We start from the raw sequence: 20693 nt of genomic DNA, 5'->3' as shown, positions 1-20693 counted from the left end.
CTTTAAGCACTTCTTTCTTAAGTCCAGAGTTACATCTATGTCAGTTTTTAAGAGCAGGGCTCAATGGTGTAAATTAGCCTTTATATGTGTAGCGTTTCATGTCTCCTAATTCAAATTTGCCTACACAGCATGCCATTGCCTACAAGTCCCCTTCTTCTCCTCCATCTTTGGTGTACTATGTATTTAGCCGGTCCTTAGCCACGTACATAAAATCTGATTAGGCAAATGGGCAATTCAAGATGGTGGTGCAAACTCCTATGCATTTTTAATGGATTAATTTAAAGTTTACAAGAATGCATCAATTAGTTGGAAAATGTATATTTATGTGTACAATATTTTTTCTATTAAATATCGTTTAAAAAGATGAAAGTAAAAACTGAAGTGTAGAAGGAAAAGCCTTTCTGTTGAACAGAGGCATGTTAACCCAAACGCATCTAAGACACAAACAGGTACCTTAAGTCTGTGTTTTGTTTGAAGTGTTTTCAGGGGCACGTTGACTTCTTCTGTTGATGGAGGCCTGTTTTATCCACTGAGGCAGAGCAACAGATACCCGTGTAATCAAATCTTCTACGCTAGGGGCACATTTTAGAGCCAAATCCTCTGCAAGCCAAATTTATACAAATGGGCCTCTTTTGTTCACAGGATACAATACAGCCGCTCAATTTACGACTGCACTCCGAATGGATGCAGACGCACAAATGCATCAAGGTGTAGGCGAGCAAGTGCACACAACACACACCGTTTGTGCGTGTGTGTTGTTTTTTTTTGATTTTTCATTCTCTCCTTCGTTTTCAATTACACACATGTATACACAGCCAGGGCAAATTTTATCCAGCGTGTGCTGATCAAAACTCTAGGTGCAAGTAGAGATAGTGAGGGTGGAGGAGGTAAATCAATGGCTGTGCAGAGAGGCTGTGTTCCCTATTAAAGAAAAGGCTGACGCACGCACTGGGCTGCGCCTGCTAACTGACAGCTGTAAAGATGAACAATGAGACTATCTTGCTTCATAACCTGGAAAGAGAGACCTTTTCTCAAGCCTGTTACGTACTCATTCTCCGTGCCGCCGAAGTGCATGTTCGTGTTTTATTGGAGGTTCTTTAAAAGGTGAATACAACCCAGAACACTTTATTAGGACAGTAAGTGGAGACAGACCGACATCAAAGGAAAAGGTCGCAGGTGCTCATATGGATATAAAACCGGGATAAATATTCAATAAATCCATATCTGCTGCCTTTAAATTGTAGAATTTACTCAAGACTGGAGTCACACTGAATTTTGAAAGCAGGCAGGCAGCAGACTTAAATTGCATGGACTTTCCCTTTTTCTGTACAGTTGTATTGTTAGAGGCTCTCGCTCAAAGGGCTTTGTAAAGCCATGAAGTCAGGCCTAAAGCCGGTATCTACAAGTGTCCTACCCATTCCTTCCCTTTTCCTCTCGCTCTCCTTGTCACTAGTTATCACAGTCAAAGTCCAGCTGCGGCATTTAGGCTGGGAGCTGTCACAGAGATGTGTCGCCATGATGTGATGCTTCACACGCTTTGTGACAAAACCGCCAGCAGTTTTTCCACACGTGGCACCAATAAGTCTTTCAAACACACACACACACACACACACACACACACACACACACACACGCACACACACACACAACCGTATTTACTTTATCATCTACTACCTGCTGAAGCATTTTTCTCCCTCTGGTTCGATTATATTCGACCTGACACTGAAATATCAGCTCAAATTTTCCTTGTTCTCGCTTTCCAGGAACATTTAGACCAAGTAAAACAACAAGAAACACAGTTTTACAGTTTTACAGTTAGAGCAGATTGCTTCTGTCCGTTCATATTTAGTTAAAACTTTGCTGTTCACTAATGACTCTTTGGCAAGCTCGCTAATAGCTTCTTGTAGTCTCAGCTTTGTCATAAGCTATCGCTGGTGGCATTTCCACGAGCTTACTTTGTGTGCTATTTCTAGTAGCAGCAGCAGAGAGCGAGAGGATGAATGTGACCAGAAAGGGCCGTGCAGGCAGCATATATGAGACTTGCCATTAAGGCCAGTGTTCACATTCAGATGTTCTTGTTAATTAAGCAGTCATGGCGTTTCTAACATCCCCAGAACAGCAATGTCACATCTTCTGTGATGCTGCCTTCTTTACATTCGTGGGAAACAAAAATATGGTCATTAGCGCGGCCTAAATGTAAAACTTTGTTTAAACTATCAGAACACAACTTGACAAACTGGGAGCATGCAGTTAATGACAGAAAGATGTTTTTCCAATGTGATTCTCAGAAAAACGTGTGATTTATGAGCCACCTCGCCTGCACAAACTGTTTGCATAAAGGAGAGCAAGCTTTCAGAAGTTACACAGCTCTAACATCAGCTTGTTGGCAGCTATTTATCTTCCTCTTTTTTTTTTTTTACGTTACAAAGCATGTAACCAAATATTCGCCTGTGAATATTTTAAGATAAATGTAGTGGGGTTTTTTTGTTGTTGTTTTTAACCACACAAATACAGGAACAGGGAGATGTTTCAGGGACAAGATTTCTTTTTACATCATGCCTTTTGCTGCAGCTCTCCTTGACGACAGACTGAGAGGGAGGTGATGGAAAGTGAGCTTCTTAACACCCTCTTTCCTTCAGCGGCATCATGTTCCAGATGTTGTACAGCTGAGAGAAAAGTAAAACACCTCATGGCACTGCTTATGGTTCAAAACTGTTTATTTTTAAAGTTTTTTTTTTTAAAGGAATTGTTCCATCCATCCAGTTTTTGCTGCTTATTTGAGTCTGGGTGGTGGGGACAGACCTCCCTCTCTTTGGCTGCCTTTTTCATTTCTTTTGCGGGGACATTCCCATTCCCAGCCAGGTCTGCCCTGGGGCTTTCTTCTGGTAGGACATGCCTGAAACACCTCACCTAGGCGCTGCACAGGTGTTCTGGTCAGATGTGCAGACCACCTCATGTGACTCCTTTTGATATATAGGAGTAGCTTCATAGTTGGTCTACTCTGAGTCTCTGAGCAAGACCTAAACCACTATTTTTCCACTTGTATCCAGAGCCAGATTTTTTTTTTTTTTTGCCAAATCACAACAGCAGTGACGTCAAGGTGCTTTATAGTGTAAGGTAAAGACCCTACAATAATATAGAGAAAACCCCAACAATCAGACAACCCCCTGTTAGCAAGCACTAGGTGACAGTGGGAAGGAAAAACTCCCTTTTTCCTCTTGCAAAACCAGTAAGGGCAGGCCAACCATCTGCCATGTCCGGTTGGGGAACAGAGTAAAAGTACTTACATTACTGCAGACGAAATGCCAGTCTGTCTGTCAGTCTCCTGCTTCACTCTTCCCTCACTCCTCCACTTGAGCAGCCAGTTGTTCCAAATTCAGAGTGGACACTTCACCCTTCTTCCAGCTGAGAACCATGGCCTCAGATTTGGAGGCTTCACATTCAGCTGCAAACTTCCCCAGTACAAACTGGAGGTCATGACTTGTTCAAGCAAACAAAACCACATCATCTGCAAAATGCAGTGATGAGATCCTCAGACCACCAAACTCGATACCTTTCCCTCCTCAGCTCGGTATGGAAATTCTGCTGATAAATATTAACATATTGGGTTACAAAGGCAGCCCTGGCAGTGACCAACATCCACTGAACTGAAACCTAACAATATTAAATGAACAGGACACCTTGACATTGTGCTACATTGCTGTTGATTAATCTTTATTAATGTCAAGTACTTGCATGATGGATGTGAATAAAACTTGTAGCAAAGTTATGAGATGTCGCTTTTTCCCCCTGTGATGAATACAGAGCAAGTTTCGCCATGACTGTGCAAGGAGATAACATATGTTTCTTTCCAGTAAATTATGACTGGAGTCTGTACCTACAGGCTCAAGACTGAATTCTCGATTGCTCGCCATATATCCAACCTGGCCAAACAACCCTCACACGTCCCTTGTCTAGCTTCTATTGGTCAGTTTACAACCATTGCACCTTTGTGTGTTCATTCTAGTAGTCAGGCACTGATTTAGGGAGCTGCTTTTGTTTTGCATTTTAATTGCTGGCGGTACACATTTAGTTTGTTTATTTATTTGTGATAAGACAAATTGGGATTGAGAAAAAAATGTAAAACTCTGTAGTCCTAGCCTGACTTAGTATATAGTCTGACTGTGGGGTCAAATACCTTGCAGCAACTAGCCCAATAAATCATTCTTTTGAGTTTGTACTTGTTCTCCCCCGAAATAGTTTAAAAATTATGTTAAAAGAACCCAACATATCTTGCTTCTTTAAAAAAATGTGGTGCTTTTGCAAAATTGCTTTTCATTTTTTCCTCACTTGATAGACTTTATTTATCAGAAAATTAAAATCAATTTTCTCATTTCGTAACTTATTTTGAGAAAGAAGAAATTTGTTTCAGAGAAAAGCTGAAAATGTTGAACACTTTCATGTATTTGAACCACTAACACAAACTGTCCTTCAGTGTCAGTTAGCCTCCTTTGGCCTGCGTTTGAAATGCACTTATTTATTTTTAGGCATGACCCCGTGTGAGGGAAAGGCACACATTCTGTCACCGCCTTCATAAAAAAGAGACAAGAAGCCAGTGGCGACAGAAACACACACTGATACATACACACAGGCAAACCTCAAAATGGACAGAATGATTTGAGGTAATACTTGGGTCGAATTGATGTGGTTGAGCCTGATGAGGATTTCATATGTGTGCTTACACTTGGACAATGAGCCAGCTGTTAAACTATTACAATGACGAGATTCATGCATACACATGCACGCATGCACGCACACACACGGACACACACAGACTGCCAAAGGTAAAGCTGTAACAGAGACAATATGTGCAATAAGGCACCATTAAATAAAGAAAGCAGCTTTAAAGAAATATTAAAAGAATACCTTGTCTGTTGTATTTCAGTCGCACAGCGTCATGTGTCAGACTGACGTCTGAGTATTTGGATGTGATGTATGGGTATTTGTCAGCTGAATTAACTCTAGAGTTTGTTGGTTGATTATGTCCAATGCTAAAATAATATCAGAAATGTGTGTGTGTGTGTGTATCTGTTTGGCCTCTATTATTCAGTTGCAGCCCATTCCAGCTTGATGCCTCTGAACTTGTTGGGTGTTCTCATTGTGCATGTGTCTGTGTGTGTGTGCACATACTTTCATCTGTTTCAGTTTGTACAGTTTGCCTTCTCTTATATTTTAGCTTGCTGATATGCATGTGTGTGTACATACACAGTACAGAAACGTTCTCAGTATGTGGCTGCATGCCCACAGCTGCTCAACGTTGGAAAATGTGAATTATTTCCCTGCCTGCAGGTCTGCATCTAGTTAGTCAAGTGCAGACCGTCAAAGTGAACATCAACCTCAAACCAAACAAAAACAACACAGGCCACCATGCCACCGCAAGCCCTCTGTGTCTAGCCACAAAACTCTCACGCACCCCTTTCAAATGTCAGCTTGATCAAAGGAAGACATTTAAAAAAAAGAAGTCTGTAAGGGTATAAAAGCACACCGATGGGTGCATTATGTTTTTCTGCAGCCATTTTACTGTCTGCCTTATGTTTTCTAAATTGAGATAATGAGGAAATATTAGTGAATATCTCACATGTCAGTAATGCTGAATGTATCCATTTAATCTTCAGTGAAGGTGAAGTGTATTTGTTTCTCTACTTTCATAAGTAGCGCTGAAACCAATGCCAAAAACTTCAGGTCCTGAAGCTCCAAAAGAGTTGATGCATGTGTTCACAGCCTAGTACAAAAGATGATTTTGATCTCTTCATGACAACTTCATGGAAGTTTAATCTAAATGATTTTAATTGAGACTTAAAGTTTTTGCAATGAAAGGGGCAGGGCAGCTTTTACTGACAGGAGGAAAGCTATACCCATTATAACATGTTGGTGCTCCTGTTTTGGTGACTGAAATTCCATCCATCTATCCATCCATTTTCTGGCTGGAGCCTATCCCAGCTATCATGGGGTGAGAGGCGCGTGAAATTCTCTTATTTTATTTGTATGTCATTTTGTTGAAATATGAGCACCTCTGGCTTCAAAAAAACCATGATGGCAGTGGTCATAAAGCCGCAGTCAACACCTAAAATGGGATTCCACAAATTAAGGAGGGATGTTTGAGTCGGATATCAGTTTGATTTTGACCCAAAAAGCTGGATTGGATGTTGGTGACAGTGAGCCAATCCATGGTCTGACCCTGTGTTTATGTCATCACAGAAAAGCAGCAGCAGCTAGCAGCAAAACCAACAGTTTGGAGGTATTTCACTCCACTACAGCAGTAGCCTCGGTTTGTGTGTTTGCAAAAGTTTTTTACTTAAACAGTTACAAAGTGAGCTGATATGACTAAAAATGGTAAACGGGCCGGCTCTTATATAGCACTTTACAACACTACCTGAGCTCTCAACATATAAACATGCCTCATTCACCCATTCACTATTTTCTTTGCTTTAGTGCTTTCTATCTAACATTCACACACATTTGGATGCACCCAATGGGGAGCAACCTAGGGTTAGTATCGTGCCCAAGGATACATGGCATGCAGACTTGAACAGCCAGAGTGTGAACTACCAACCTTACAACCTGTTCTTCCTCCTGAGCTACAGTCACCCCAGATCCAGCAACGACGATGATCTCTTTCTCTTGATTCGTTGTTTATGTTCACTCTTGTTGGATTTGGCCACAGAGTTTGCAGTTTGCATTAGTTTGCAGTCTAATGACTCTCACTTTTAATCCATATAACATCAGTGCAAAACAAGATATAATGAGTTATGTTCCCAACACATTACCAAAACTGCCTGTCCACAGATGCACTCGGGGACCCGGGATGATTGACCTTTTAAAGCTGTGACACCTGAGCTGTCTTATGTGCTGGCTGCACGCCTGAAGGTTTGCAAATACAAATGTCATAATGTCAGTAAATTTGGACTCAAGCACAGGACTCGGAGACTACAAGCAGTTTATCGGCTTATTTACAAAGAACTAGGAGGTTGAACAGGTGAGTAAGGTAGAGGTGCTTCCAGGGATTTTTATTTGCTTTACTGTAGCAGACTGCAGGTAGGGAAGCAAGTAGACCAGAGGAATCAGGAGAGAGCATAGAGGTGGGAGGTGGAGAGTGGGCAGGCTGGTGTCGATCTTGAGGCGACATTTGTTGTGATTTGGCGCTATATAAATAAAATTGAATTGAATTGAATTGAATTGTCGGACATTTAAATGTTCCTAAGTATGGTGGCTCAAGTTGGTCTTTAAATATTGCAGGCTAAATGAGCTAATGACACGCAGGTCAGAGCCTGGGAAACTGGAGAGCCAGCCCGAGGTAAGCAAACCTAAGGAGCCAGCACACTGCTCCAACTGAGAAACAAGAGATGGAGAAAGAAAGAACAAAGAGAGAAAAGGGAAGAAAAACAAGCAGAGGTCCTGCCAGGACCATAATGATGGATAGTATTGTTGGGTTGTTTTGTTTTTCATTCCTTTCATTTTGTATTGTTTTAACTTGATTCTATTGGGTTTTGTAAGGCACTTTGTGACTCTTGTCTGTGAAATGCACTGTATAAATAAACTTTGCTTGACTGCTTGTTGTGGTTTTATAAGTCACCGGCAAAAAATGTTGCCCTGACGAGAGGGGCGTCACATAAACACAAAATACATTTGTGTGTGTGTCAGTGTGGAGGGCATTTTAATGCTCAGTTTGGATGACATGTTGACCTTTTGCAAAGTGGCTTCATTTCTAGAACTAAAGCAGACAATGGCAGGATGTGAGCTTTTTGAGCCCACCATCCACCCTGACAGCCTCCTCAACGCATTATTCCATGAAGAGAAAGGTAAATCAGTCTGCAAATATATGCAAACATAAGAGGCCAAGCCACAGTAAAAGTATATAAATATAATTTCTAAAAGACAGTTTGGTTCCATCGAGTCAGCCTTGTGGTTTCATGAGTGTGTTTAGGATGAAGGAAACAAGGGTGTAGAAGGCTGTGACCTCCTCACACACATGCATCCTCCCAAAAAGAAAAACAATCCTGTGAGCCATCAAGTGAGTATCGTGATATCACTTCCTTACCTAAATAAAGTTTATTAAGCACCATCACACTCCAAGTTGCAATTATCACTAGGTGGTGCAACCGTAACTCTGGAATACCCCTGCTCTTATTTCCCAGATTTGCTGCTGGCAAGCTACTTGTCAAAAACAGACTCATCAGTGAGTCACGAGGAAGGGAAGACTCCCCGTAACCCCCAGCCAACGAGCAGACAAGAAGGAAAGAAGAGATTCACGTCTTATATTCTTTACAGTGCTCTTTGTGGGTGCTGCTTTTTGAGCTCTGTTATGTCTAATAAAGAAAGAAGCCAAGCAATCAGCTCCCACAAACACTCCCTCTCCTGGCAGACACACGGGGTTTCTCACTGGGTGTCGTCATCTGGCCAGCCCTAATCTCCAGTGTCTGCCGTCACCAAGCTGACCACTGACCTGGGCGATGGCATGTGTGTGGGTGCCAGGTGGCTCGCTCTCATCTAACACACAATGGCTACGGAGCAGTGTGTGCATTTTTGAGTGTGTGTATGTGGGAAGGAGGGCTGATTCGTTTTCACTTTCCCATGCAGGTTTCCAGTGTCCCAGCGCCTTCTCACCTCCCATCCTGGCACTGACTTGATGGAGTACACTTGCGCTTACAGACCTGGCCTGCAGGGCTGAGTTAGAGGGGTAGAGTAGCGGGTGGGGGTTATAGGGTGTTGAGTGGGGGTCAGTGTGTGGGTAGTGGGTGTTTCCTCTTGTATTCTGGATGGCTTCACACAGATAATTGTGTATTTAGCACTCTGGAATAGTTTTGCTAGGTGTGGACATTATGACTGGGTTAAACTGTAGAGACACACACATGCACGCACACACACGCACACACACGCACACAGACAAACAGCTGCTGGAACACTTAGTGGTGAAGCCATATTTGCAGAAATCACAGTGACAAGCGGTATTAACCCTAAATGTCAGCATCAATTTCAGTAAGAGAAGTGCAGCACGTTATGTGGCCCCGGCCAACATTTGGCTTGGTTGGAACCTACAGGGAAGGAAACCCAACTCTGCTTTTTAAACACACTGCTCTTAATCACAGTTTAAGTTTCCTTTTATGTTATATTTTATCATGTTTTGGTGAATGGAACGAGAATCTGGATGTTTTACTGTTAAGGTGCATGATTTATCAGGGTTAATGTGACTGTATTTCATGTAGCTGTGACTGTGGGAATAACTCACCTTTATGAGCCAAGTTTTTGTGATCTTGTCATCATGTGGTTTGATTTGCGCGTCCCATACATGTCAGCAAGCTTTCAGTTCGTTCTCAGATCTTGTCCTTACTGAAGGAGAATAAAAAATGCATCCTGTTGGCCTGGTGGTTAAAATACACACAGGTCCTGCCGTGTGAACTGTGTGGACTTTCTTTTGTATTCCTGCTGTCTTCACAGAGAAGACAGAGAAGTGTTTCTGATCTGATTATTACGTTGTTTGTCTTTGACTTTCAAAGCTATTAGTGTTAAAAAAAATTCATTTTGTGATGAAAACATTGGGGTTAAGTATTGATAAGGCACAAGACCAACTTGATGAGACATCCATCATCATATTCTTCAGAAACCAGGCAGTGCAGATGCGGATAAAGCGAGAAAACTGCACAAGTAAGGAAAAGTCTGGTAACTTTGTTATGTTGTGGGGATACATGGATGGCATGGGTGTGGTCCACTACTCTTCTTACAGGGAAGTAACACTGCAAGTCAGTAAAAAGATATTATGAGTGGTCTCTTTAATGGCAAAACGCCCATCAATCCAATGCGGCATTCTGATAGCAATTAAAGAAATATTGCTAGCAACATTAAGTAGCCTAATAGCAACCTCCAACAACCACTCACCAACTGATTGAGGAAATACCCATTTTTTTCTTCAGCAACCAGAATTTGCCATACAGTTGCCATCCAGGCTCTAGACCTGTGTAACTTGGACCTTAGTTGAACATGTATGAACTAACTCTGGGACCACTTTGTGTGTTCTGCCATCTAGTTAATTCAATTCAGTTCAGTTCAGGTTGCTTTTCTTTATATAGCGTCAAATCACAACAACAGTTCCCTCAAGGTGCTTTATATTAAAGGCAAAAACCCTAAGATGAAAGACAAGACAACTTTGATTCCATTCTTTAAAGGCAGAGAAGGTGCTTGTCTCCCAAATCCAAACTGGGAGTTGGTTCCACAGGAAAGGTCTGCCTCCCATTCTACTTTTAAAAACTCCAGAAACCGCAAGTAAGGGATTTAAAAGGGAGGCAATGAAGAGAAGCTAATATGGGAGAAATATAGTCTGTCTTTTTATTTTCTTCTGGTACTCTCGCTGCAGAATTTTTTGGAGCGACTGAAAGTGTTCAGAGAGCTTTTAGAACAGCCAATAATGAAGAATTCCAATAAAACAGAAGTAACAAATGCATGCTCTATTTTTCGGCATCTTTCTGAGACAGGATGTTTCTAATTTTTGGAATGTTGAAGAAATAAAAGAAAGCAGTCCCACATATCTGTTTAATGTGCGTGTTGAAGGACATATCCTGATCAGAAATGAATCCAGCATTCCAAATCTGAGCGACAGGGTTTACAGCTGTTTGTGGACAGCGAGAGAGCTATGGAAAATTGGATTGATGATGTCTGGCAGTGGCCCGCCTCGCTATTTGTGATGCTGACTTTGTGTCTGTAAGGTTGCCACATTTAGAGCACCCAATATTATATTTCACAGTAACACCACAGTTAGTACTGAACCAATTTATTCTGTGTGACCACCACCTAGAGAGCATCAGTTAGCTAAGCAGTTAGCCAAAGCTTTTCACGCTGCTGGAAACAAAATAACTTCCACTAATAGTTTTGATCCACTTCTGATGACGTGGCAGTCAATGCACAGAGTCATTCAGAGGCTTTCTTTGTGAAGTAAAAGTTGGCATTCAGTTTCCCAGCTGAGGACTACACAGGACTTATCCCAAACTTCCTAGATGATGTGAAAATGCCATCAAAGGTAAGTTAAAACTAGACATTGCTACTAAACACAGGAAACTTGAAAAAGTGTCTGATAAGTGCCTGCAGTAATAACAATCTGTTGACTTTTTGTACCGATGTGTTGGACAGTGTTTCCCTCATCATCATCCAAACACCTAATTAGGGAACTTGTTTTGGAGCAAGGATGTTCTGCAAAAACTTAGAATTAAAAAAAGTAGAATTAGTGCCGTTGTGCTTTGAAGACAGCGGTCTATTAACACTTACAAAATACTACTTAGGACTGCTAAACTGCCCACAAGGGTACCACACACACATTGTCTCACATACACACAGTCTCTGTGTTTTCAGTGCCACATTGCTGAAATGTGCGTCATACACGCCAACAGATGACACAGTTATGCATGTGTGCATGGCTGTGTGTATTAATATAGGGGAGCAGAGACTGTCAGAATGGCTTTTGTTAGCAAATAGCCATGAGGGACACACACATGTGGTCTGACTCAGGGGAAAAACTATTAGTGCCATCAGGGCCCAAAGACTCTCCACAGCAAAGGACCAAAAAAAAACCCCTCTTGTGAACGAAACCAGACTCAGTCTCACAACTGTGACAGAGATAAAATGCAGCACAGAAAGTTTTTATTACTTTATTCATACAGTGTTAAATCTCCGGAAATGTTTGCGGGTTAAAAACAATCCACTGAGTTACTTTCCCATGCACACCTATCATGTTAAATTGCTTTCTTTGTGTTTTCTTTATTTTTCTTTTTAGTTCAGAGATATAGCATCTATAGAGTATATTGAAGATGACCTAAAATCAGTCAAGCGTTTATTTAGAGTAAAATATTCTTCATGAGAAATAAAGCCAAGTCGGTCAGTGTGCAGCTGAAACTGAAATAAACAGGTAACACTGTAACAGAAAGCAAAATAATATTTCAAACAAAGAAAAAATTTGAAAACAGCTAAAGTTAAAAGTGTTCGTGCCTCTGAACAGGCCACTTTAATTCAGCCATACATACAGTTAGGTCCAGTTAGGATTTTGGACACATTTTTGTAGTTTTGCCTACGTAGGCCACACAACCACAGTGGATTTTAAGTCAAACAGTCAAGAAGTGAGTGAAGTGGAAACTTTCAGCTTTAATGCAAGTGGTTTAATAAAAGTGTTGCATTAGCTGTTTAGGAATTCTCAATATGAGGTCCAAACAGATGTGGATGCATGTGAAGGAGGCAGAAAAGACCCCCCCCCCCCCCCCCCCCAAAAAAAAACTATCAGAAACATACCAAAAACTTCAGTAGTGGACAAACTGATGATCTGGTATGAGCTTAAGATTAACTCGTACCAGAATGATGGGAAAAGTACGGAGAAGAAAAAGAACATCTCCTGATTCAAGGCATACCGCATCATGAACGGGATATTCTCCAATGGCCGGATCATTTACCTGATCTCAACCCAACGGAGCCTGCTTTTCACTTATTAAAATACAAAACTGAATGCAGAGCAACAGGCAGCAACCAAAAGCATCTGCAGTGAAGGCCTGACAGAGCATCACAAGGGAGGAAACACAGAACGTGGTGATGACCACAGGTTCAAGACTACATGCTGTCATGTGCAATCCTTATATTTAAAATGAATTACTCGCCTCTGAAAATTGAGGAACTTGTATAAAAATAAACTAAACTGTTTTTGCAATACTTGAACCTCTTGAATAAAAGCTGAAAGTCTGCATTTCAATCACATATTTACTGTCTGTGTCGGTGTTCAAGGACTTATGGACCTGACTGTATCTCTGATGATTATTTTTAATATTTAGCAATGTGGGGTTTCAAGAAAAATGTCAAAATATTATGAGTTCAAACTTTGATCATAATTGGTAAAATTTCTTCTGGAAATATTCAACCTTAATTGCTTGTCAACTTTTTATTCTTTAGTACTTGACATCCCTCGCTTCCTCACTTTATTAGCAGTGTTTCTGTCCTCAGACTTTCATCAGACAAAAGTAATTTAGACAAAATGTCAAACTTTTTCATCCTACGCACAAGTCATTAAGACCTTTTCTCAATCTGAAGAAAGAAAATACTAACTAACCTTTGTGGAGGAAGGTTGTAGATGTGGGTTAACTCAGACACTCAGGCAGTCTCTTGAGTGTGTCATTGTTGAAGTGTGGAGAGACAGTCTGCCACAATAAACTGACAACCTGCAATACACATTCGTTTTATTCCTGTGTCGGCTTGTTGCTTGACGTGCGCTCTGTGGCCCTCGGGGTCGTATAAGCCCCGCATGTGATGTTTTTTGTGTGTCAGACGAGGCTACAGTGGGGAAACTGGTACACTAATGACATGTGACAAGGGTGCACAGAGTTGACCCAGTCTCAAACTTTCTCCCCTTTTTTTTCTCCTTTTTTACATCAGTTTCTCTGTCTGTCTCTGAGCTTACTTGACAGCAGTTGTGTGGAGGGAAAACCCTCCAGTATTGTTTTTCCATGTCACTGTTACGCACTGTCATCCAGCCCTGGCCACTCTTGCCAATAGTCATCAGCTGTGATTTCTTTCACATGCTTGTTGTTAGTAAAGACTCTGCACATTGCTCCAGTGATGTAAAAGCGATGAATGACTGGTGCCACAGATTTTTTTAAGTGATCTCTACGGATCTTGTTCTGATTTGAAATGAGTTAATTAGCTCTGAATTACAAGTAGAAGACTGTAAGCAAGGGCAAAAGGGCAGGGTGGGATGTGTGTGTGGTGGAGGGGGCACTTTGTATAGAAGAGCTGAGTGGGTGAAAAGCAGGAGAAAGTAAGAGGATGTGAACCAAAAAGAGAGGGTCAAACAGAGGGTGATGGAGGGTGTGTGTGAGTATTTGTGTGTGTGTCTAGTGGGGAAAGAGCATGATAATTAGTCCATTAATCATCTGGTTTGAATCACCGAAGGAGCCCTGATGCCTTCAGGATAGACACATCTGTATGTGTGTGAGTGTCCAGGTATGCTGAGTATTGCGGCATAGTTGGTGACCCCATAAAGCGCCGCCTGCAGGAGAACACTTCTTCAGAGCCATAACTCAGAGTCTTAACCAACCTTCACAGGGATCCTGACGCAGCGCTGATCTACACTGCAACCACAGACGGGAGATTCATGCCCGTCCACTGTCTATGAAGCAACGACCCACAAAGTCCATAAAACTTCCCACGGAGGACTCCTAAACCGGCCGAGTGGCTGTCCTGGGAAAGTTTTGAGTTCACTGTCATCATAGCAGCAGTTGCAGCACATTTTCACCTTGCAGAAAGTTCCAGAAAGTGCCGTTATATCGAGTTGCACTCTCTGTTTCACAGCCCACATCACAATGGTTTAAACTACTTGCATGAAGGTCTGTCTCTCAACTCATCATTTTTTTAACATACAGTGTATACATACATACATTCATACAGGTATTTTTAACTTAAACCACAATATTGTCCTAACCAGCCTACAACAACTGCTAATGGATATTTTAAATTAGACACTGTAGGTCTCTGAAACAGGACCTTTGTCACCAAAGAAACCAAAATAGCCTCATAGCACGATATAAGAGAATGTGTTGTGTAATCGGCAACGTGCACAGTGTGGCTAAGCATCCCCCTCACATCTCTCCAGAAACATCTGTTATCTCTCCAAATATTATTTATTGTGTCTGCAGCAACTCAGCACAGAAAAAGTAAACTAACTGGAATAAATGAATCACAGAAATTAAAAATAGAGTTATTTTTGGAGGCTTGAATAAATGTTGGAGTTTTGGTAACTTAATGTAGCTAAACAAATCTTAATAAGAAGCACTTTGAGAACACAAAGCCAAGGCATCAGTTATTTTTAGTAGAAGATTATTATATATTAATATATATTATATTATATATTCACTTTTTGAAATGCACTTAAAAAAACGAGTGCAAAATGCAGGCTTTTGTTATTTGCCATGATGAAACCCATTTTAACATACTTAACATAATTTTGACTACAAATATTTTTTTTTAATTATTTTTGAATATCTAGCATTAGTTTCATTGTTTAGTAAAATCAGTTTAAACGTTTGGTGATAAATATCAAGGGAAAGGAACTTTTTTTAAAACATGTTTCTTTTATTTTCCAGAAAAGCAAAATATATTTAGGATAATTGTACATGCATTCAAATTGTTCTGCATTTAAATGATTATCATGTTCATAACAAATTTATAATAAAGTTAATAAACTAATCAAAAAGCGTCCCAACATGTTCTTGTCAGTCTAAAAATGTATTGTAACACATTATTATTACTTTGACCTTCAGATCAGTCTGTTGACCTTGAACAAAAGGTCATACCTACAAAGTTTTATCAGAATTCACTCAAAACTTGGTATTTTCAGGCAGGAAGAATGACATGCAAACGCTATCAAAAACATAGCGTTAAAATTTGTATTTATTTTTATTTTAACCTTTATTTATACAGGTAGTCCCATTGAGACCCGATGTCTTATTTACAAGAGAGACCTGTTTCAGAAAAACACATTAAAATTACAACAAAATAAATTTGTGAAGCCACAAAATGTTGACAGCGTTGCTACATAGCAGTAATCATTTTCACAATGACCTCTATACCACTAAACTTCCTTTTGTAACCACATGCGTTGCTCCCTGCTAGTCATTACCAAAAATGGTGGTGTGAGGGACCCTGAAGCGACATGTACATCCATCTTTTATATATTTTACAGGGTTGTGTTGACGCTACCATTGTAGCCTTTCTGTTAACGTCCACCGCATATGGGGATGAAGCAGCTCTCCCCTTTACTCTGGGCCTTGAAAGATGATGAAATGCACTCACCACAGTGTCCACTCCACAGCTGTTCTGGTGCTCTTAATCATATTCCAACATCTTTCTCAGCAGAGGAAGTAACACAGTCGACCTTCAGCCAGCTGCAGACCAATGCCCAAGGTTGGCTAATCAAAGACTTTGTTGTCTGTTAGAAGTTATTTGAACATACTGCAGAAACTGCAGCTGTTTGAAGGAAGAAAAAAAAAAGTAATTAGTACGTATCAGAGTCCAACATTGGGCTGGGTAGGTAACAATGAAACAAATGCAACTGAGAAATCAGAGTAAAACATTTTTTTAATCTGCTGCATTTACAACATCAAAATCAGCCTCCAGACTGACATTTATGTTAATACTATTGGTCCAATTAATAAAATATTAATATGTTTACTCAATATTAGTATGAGTTCTATAATTTGTCTATAATTAACTTATGAAGCCAAGTTTACTGCAAAATCTTGCATAGCAGTCTCTAGTCAATGGGTGTAATAGTACACTTTTTTTTGCACATTTGTCAGACTTAAATACTTTTTCATATTAGACAATCATAACCTACATAAATACTAAAAACATTTCTTTTAAAATGATTAAAGGAGCAAAGTTACCCTAGCTTTCCTGACTCTGAATGAGAAGTAACTTCCCTCTAAACCTAAAACTGACTACTGACTAATTACTTGTTTCACATTTGAAAAAACCCCGTCTTGGTTATTCCTGAGGTTTTGGGGAAAATATTCTGTGGACTGACTCAGAATATTTATCTTCTCTTTATTTATATAAACAACATCTACCACCCTCACTTTTTTTCTTTTTTCACAGTGTGACTCAGTGCATTAGTTAGCAACAGCACAAACACACCAAACAATATTGCAGCATGGGCATCCACGCAGCTGGACAAAATCAAATTGATTTGAATTGCTTCTACATTTTGCATCTGGTGACATCTCATAAAGTCGTGTTGTGACACATGATTGCTGTTTTTTATTATGATCAAAAATAACTGTTATTTATAAATATTTTTATTATTACTCATATAAGATTAGACTGTTGCAGTCTAATGAGTCTATAAGATATTTTTTAACCTTAATTTTTTTTTAAAAAAAATAGCTGAAATAAACTTTGAGAAACAGAGCCACTTGTGTTCTTTTATTGCACTGCATCTTTAATGATCCTACTTATTTTTGTTCTCTTGTTGCCCTCAAGGCCCATATTGTAAACTGGTTAGGTTTAATTAAAGCAATTCATGAGGCAGTGTCAGAAAGCTACATCTACATATCTGAAGCAATGGGATACCATTAGCTAATTCCTTAAGTAAAGACAAAGCATTTTAAAGTGAGTGACTGTTTAGTCTTATTTTATACCGTTACAAAAACAGGGTGGGAAATGTGAGTAAAAAGGTAACAGGCAAGTTTGTATACTAACCTTTGCTGGATGAGGTGATCTGGACCGCACTGAACTGTGATCGAGCCTATTTTGAATTAAGTTGGCGAGATCTGCGGGACATATAAGACGTAAAGGTTGGCCTTCACTCCGCATGGTCTAGCAACAACTTTATTAGGTGTGTCAGGGTCTTTGAAAAGAGGTGAGTTTGTTTCAGTGGCCATCATTTACCCAGACACACTCCTCTACACCCCTGACTCACACGTATTTCTGTCTTTTACATCTGGAACAGCCTCAGGACGTGCGCTGAAGTCTAATGGTGTTGGCAGGCCACTTGGACTGGTCACTGGCGTGCTTATGTAATTGTGTGTGTTTGATCACTGGAAAGTGTGTGTGTTCACGCTCCTTCACCTTGCTATAGGCGAGGCATTACAGTGAGAGTTAAGGGGGCCTGCTGTGAGGTCACATGCACTCATACAGCTCCTCCTCAAGGAAGGCATCTCGAGGTCAACAGCCATGTTGCAAGGAAAAAGGGAGGTTTAGACCTGGACAGATATTGCAGACTTGACATACAGCTTTGAGGAGAATAAGATGCAATCGAGGCAGAGATGACTGACACGTGTATGAAGGGAGAAAGACTTTTATAGAGGGTTGGGTAAGCAATAAAGAGGTTTTGGGGAGAGTTGGAGAGTTTATGTAGGCTGGAAGGCTCGATGTTTATTTAAGTCCAGTGGGAACACCTGTAGCTTGAGCAAGATACACAAACAAGCTGTGAATAAATTGTGCTGGGTTATTAATCTCTCAGTGGTAAATTAAATTTCTCTTGTTTACTCAGAACAAGGGCAAAATGTTCACACAAGACTTTGTGAAATGCAGGCTTTACTCAGACGTGGTTTTTAAATCACTGTAAATTATCCAGAGCTACTTTAGTTTGTTTTACCTTTATTTTATTTTATTATTTCCAGCAAGCTGGTATAAGCCTGATGCTACATTACCAAAGCAATTTTCTTTTTTATCACTGTCACATCTTTTAAATACTGCATTTCAATTTTGGTGATCTTACTTTACAGGGAATTAAAGAGACCCAGAAGCCAAACATTATTCCTGTATGAATAAATTATCATAACAATCTCTTTTCCTGATCATAAAGTTCAGTGACTCAAAAAGCAGCAAAATAATCAAAAAGCATTACCTGCTTTAAATTAGCCTTTACATCTTGGCAGAGTCGCTTTCAACACGCTTCTTAAACGTCCTGTTCTCAGCATTTGCACACATGACGCTTGCTGGAATTCGCCACAGATCAGGTGATTTGCAGGGAATTTCGTGTACCTCAGTGTTTCACAAAAGTACCTGTTACCTGATGCGCTGTATCGTTCTTTGACATTGTGACTGAAAACTCTTGATTTGTCTTAGGGTTGTAGATGTTGAGCCAGCTCTCATTACCAGTGATAATTATTGAGATGAAAGTTGGGCTAGTAAGACAGACACGTGGATATTTGCTCTCTGCGATGAGTATGTGCAGCGATATAAAACAGGCAGCCTACTGGAAGTGGTCCAGAGCTGCAAAACGAGATAAGCTTGAAACGTAAATGAACTGGAGTAAATTAGGACTGGCATTTGAATTTGTGGCACAGTCACTTGGAAGTCATAGTACAAACAGATACACCGTATAGACACAACAACTGGGCCAAACCTCTTAATATTTTAATTGGGTGTCTGATTACCAGAGGTAGATGAAATCGATATGAAGTCTGCCTTTACAAACACTTCTGAAAATGGGTTGTTCTAAAGATCAACAAGTAATTTTGTAAAATTTCTGTCCTCCTACGTCCGTCTACCTGCCTATTTTTTTTTGTGGATGTCTTTACACTTACATGGGTGTCTGTAGCTCAGGAGGTAGAGCACATCACCTACTGATTGGAAGGTTGGTAGTTCGATCCCTGGCTCCTCCAGTCTTCATATCAAGTATCCTTGGGCAAGATACTATCCCCAAGTTGCTCTCTGATGCATCCAACGGCGTGTGAATGTAGTTAGAAAACAATAAGTATAGAGACAGTGCTTGTGAGAATGGGTGTGATTGGGTGAATGTGGCATGTTGTATAGAGGGCTTTGAGTACCCCAGAATACATAGAAAAGCGCTATATAAGAATAAGTCCATTTACATTACAGTGCACCAACTATACATGCGGCATAGGTGGTGGACTTCAAAGAAGTATAACAGGAATTTGCATTCTTTCTATTTGTCCAGGTAAAAGTCTCATTGAGATTACAGTCTTAATGTTTTGTACGGTGGCCCTGAGAGGCCAAACGGACTGCAACTTAAGAAAACACCAGCAATAAGAAAAACGCTGCAAAAGCACAGAAAACACAATGGAAATAGGAAAAAACGAAAACAGAAATAGGAAAAAACAGATTTCCAAAAGCACAAGGGAAGTATTCCTGGGGAGACAATAACCCGACGGACCAGTTACAGGAACCAAAATATGCTAGGTAAGTGTGTTTTAATCTCATGATTCATATAATACTGATGATGGATTTTTAGGCTAATAGTTAGGCTAACACACTTACATCACATCTTTTCTTTCCGATAGATCCTCCACTTCTTTTAAGTGTCTCCCAGCACAATTCTTAGCATATTTTGGTTCCTGCAACTGGTCCGTCAGGTTATTGTCTCCCCAGAAACATTTCCTCTTTTGTTTTTCCTATTTCTGTTTCCTTTTTTTCTATTTCCGTTATGGCATTGACATCAGTACAAAAACTGTGTGCTGGGAGCTTCAAGGCATGGCCAAGCACCCCTTGACTGTGTAATGTGTAGATGGCTCAATACTGCCATCAATCTGCCCATGACATTTTACGGGAGTCTAGGTTACATGATTGCAATTACATAGCTTATGTCACTTTTGCATCTACATTTTGCTACAACACAAAGCAGATTTTGTTAGCTCTATTCGTGCTATCTGTCATGGATCTCATCTGCTGTGCATGTGGCCATTTAAAGCAGATTTAAAGCAGATTTTCTCTACCACACTTTGGAGAAGCTGTTTATTTCAAGCACATCCTGGCCAACAAAAACTAAGTAACAGCATTGTTTTTGTTTCATCAGTTCAGAAGAATTCAGATCAGCCGTGCTTCCCCTCTCTCTTCTCTGGATTTGTTTTCATCGTTGCAAGAACCTGACGAGGATATCATTAATTCGATAAAGACTTCCTCCTCCTTTGGCCTCCTCTGTAATAAGAAAAACCTCTGTGTAAACACAGCAGAGTGGTCCAAATCAGACACTGTGCACATTCACGTCTTGGTCCCTGATTAACATCTCTGGCTCGTACTATGCGGTGAAAACATAAGGCCCAGCAGTGTTTTATTCATTGCAAAGAAATGCATGGATGAACGATTACCTCCAAATCTCTGTGGAGCTGATTTCTGCAAAATGTATGCCTGCAGTTATGTGTACGCACACACACACACACACACACACATAA

Source organism: Neolamprologus multifasciatus, chromosome 6, assembly GCF_963576455.1.
Source record: "Neolamprologus multifasciatus chromosome 6, fNeoMul1.2, whole genome shotgun sequence".
NCBI lineage: Eukaryota > Metazoa > Chordata > Actinopteri > Cichliformes > Cichlidae > Neolamprologus > Neolamprologus multifasciatus.
Note: the sequence above shows the minus strand (reverse complement) of the source record.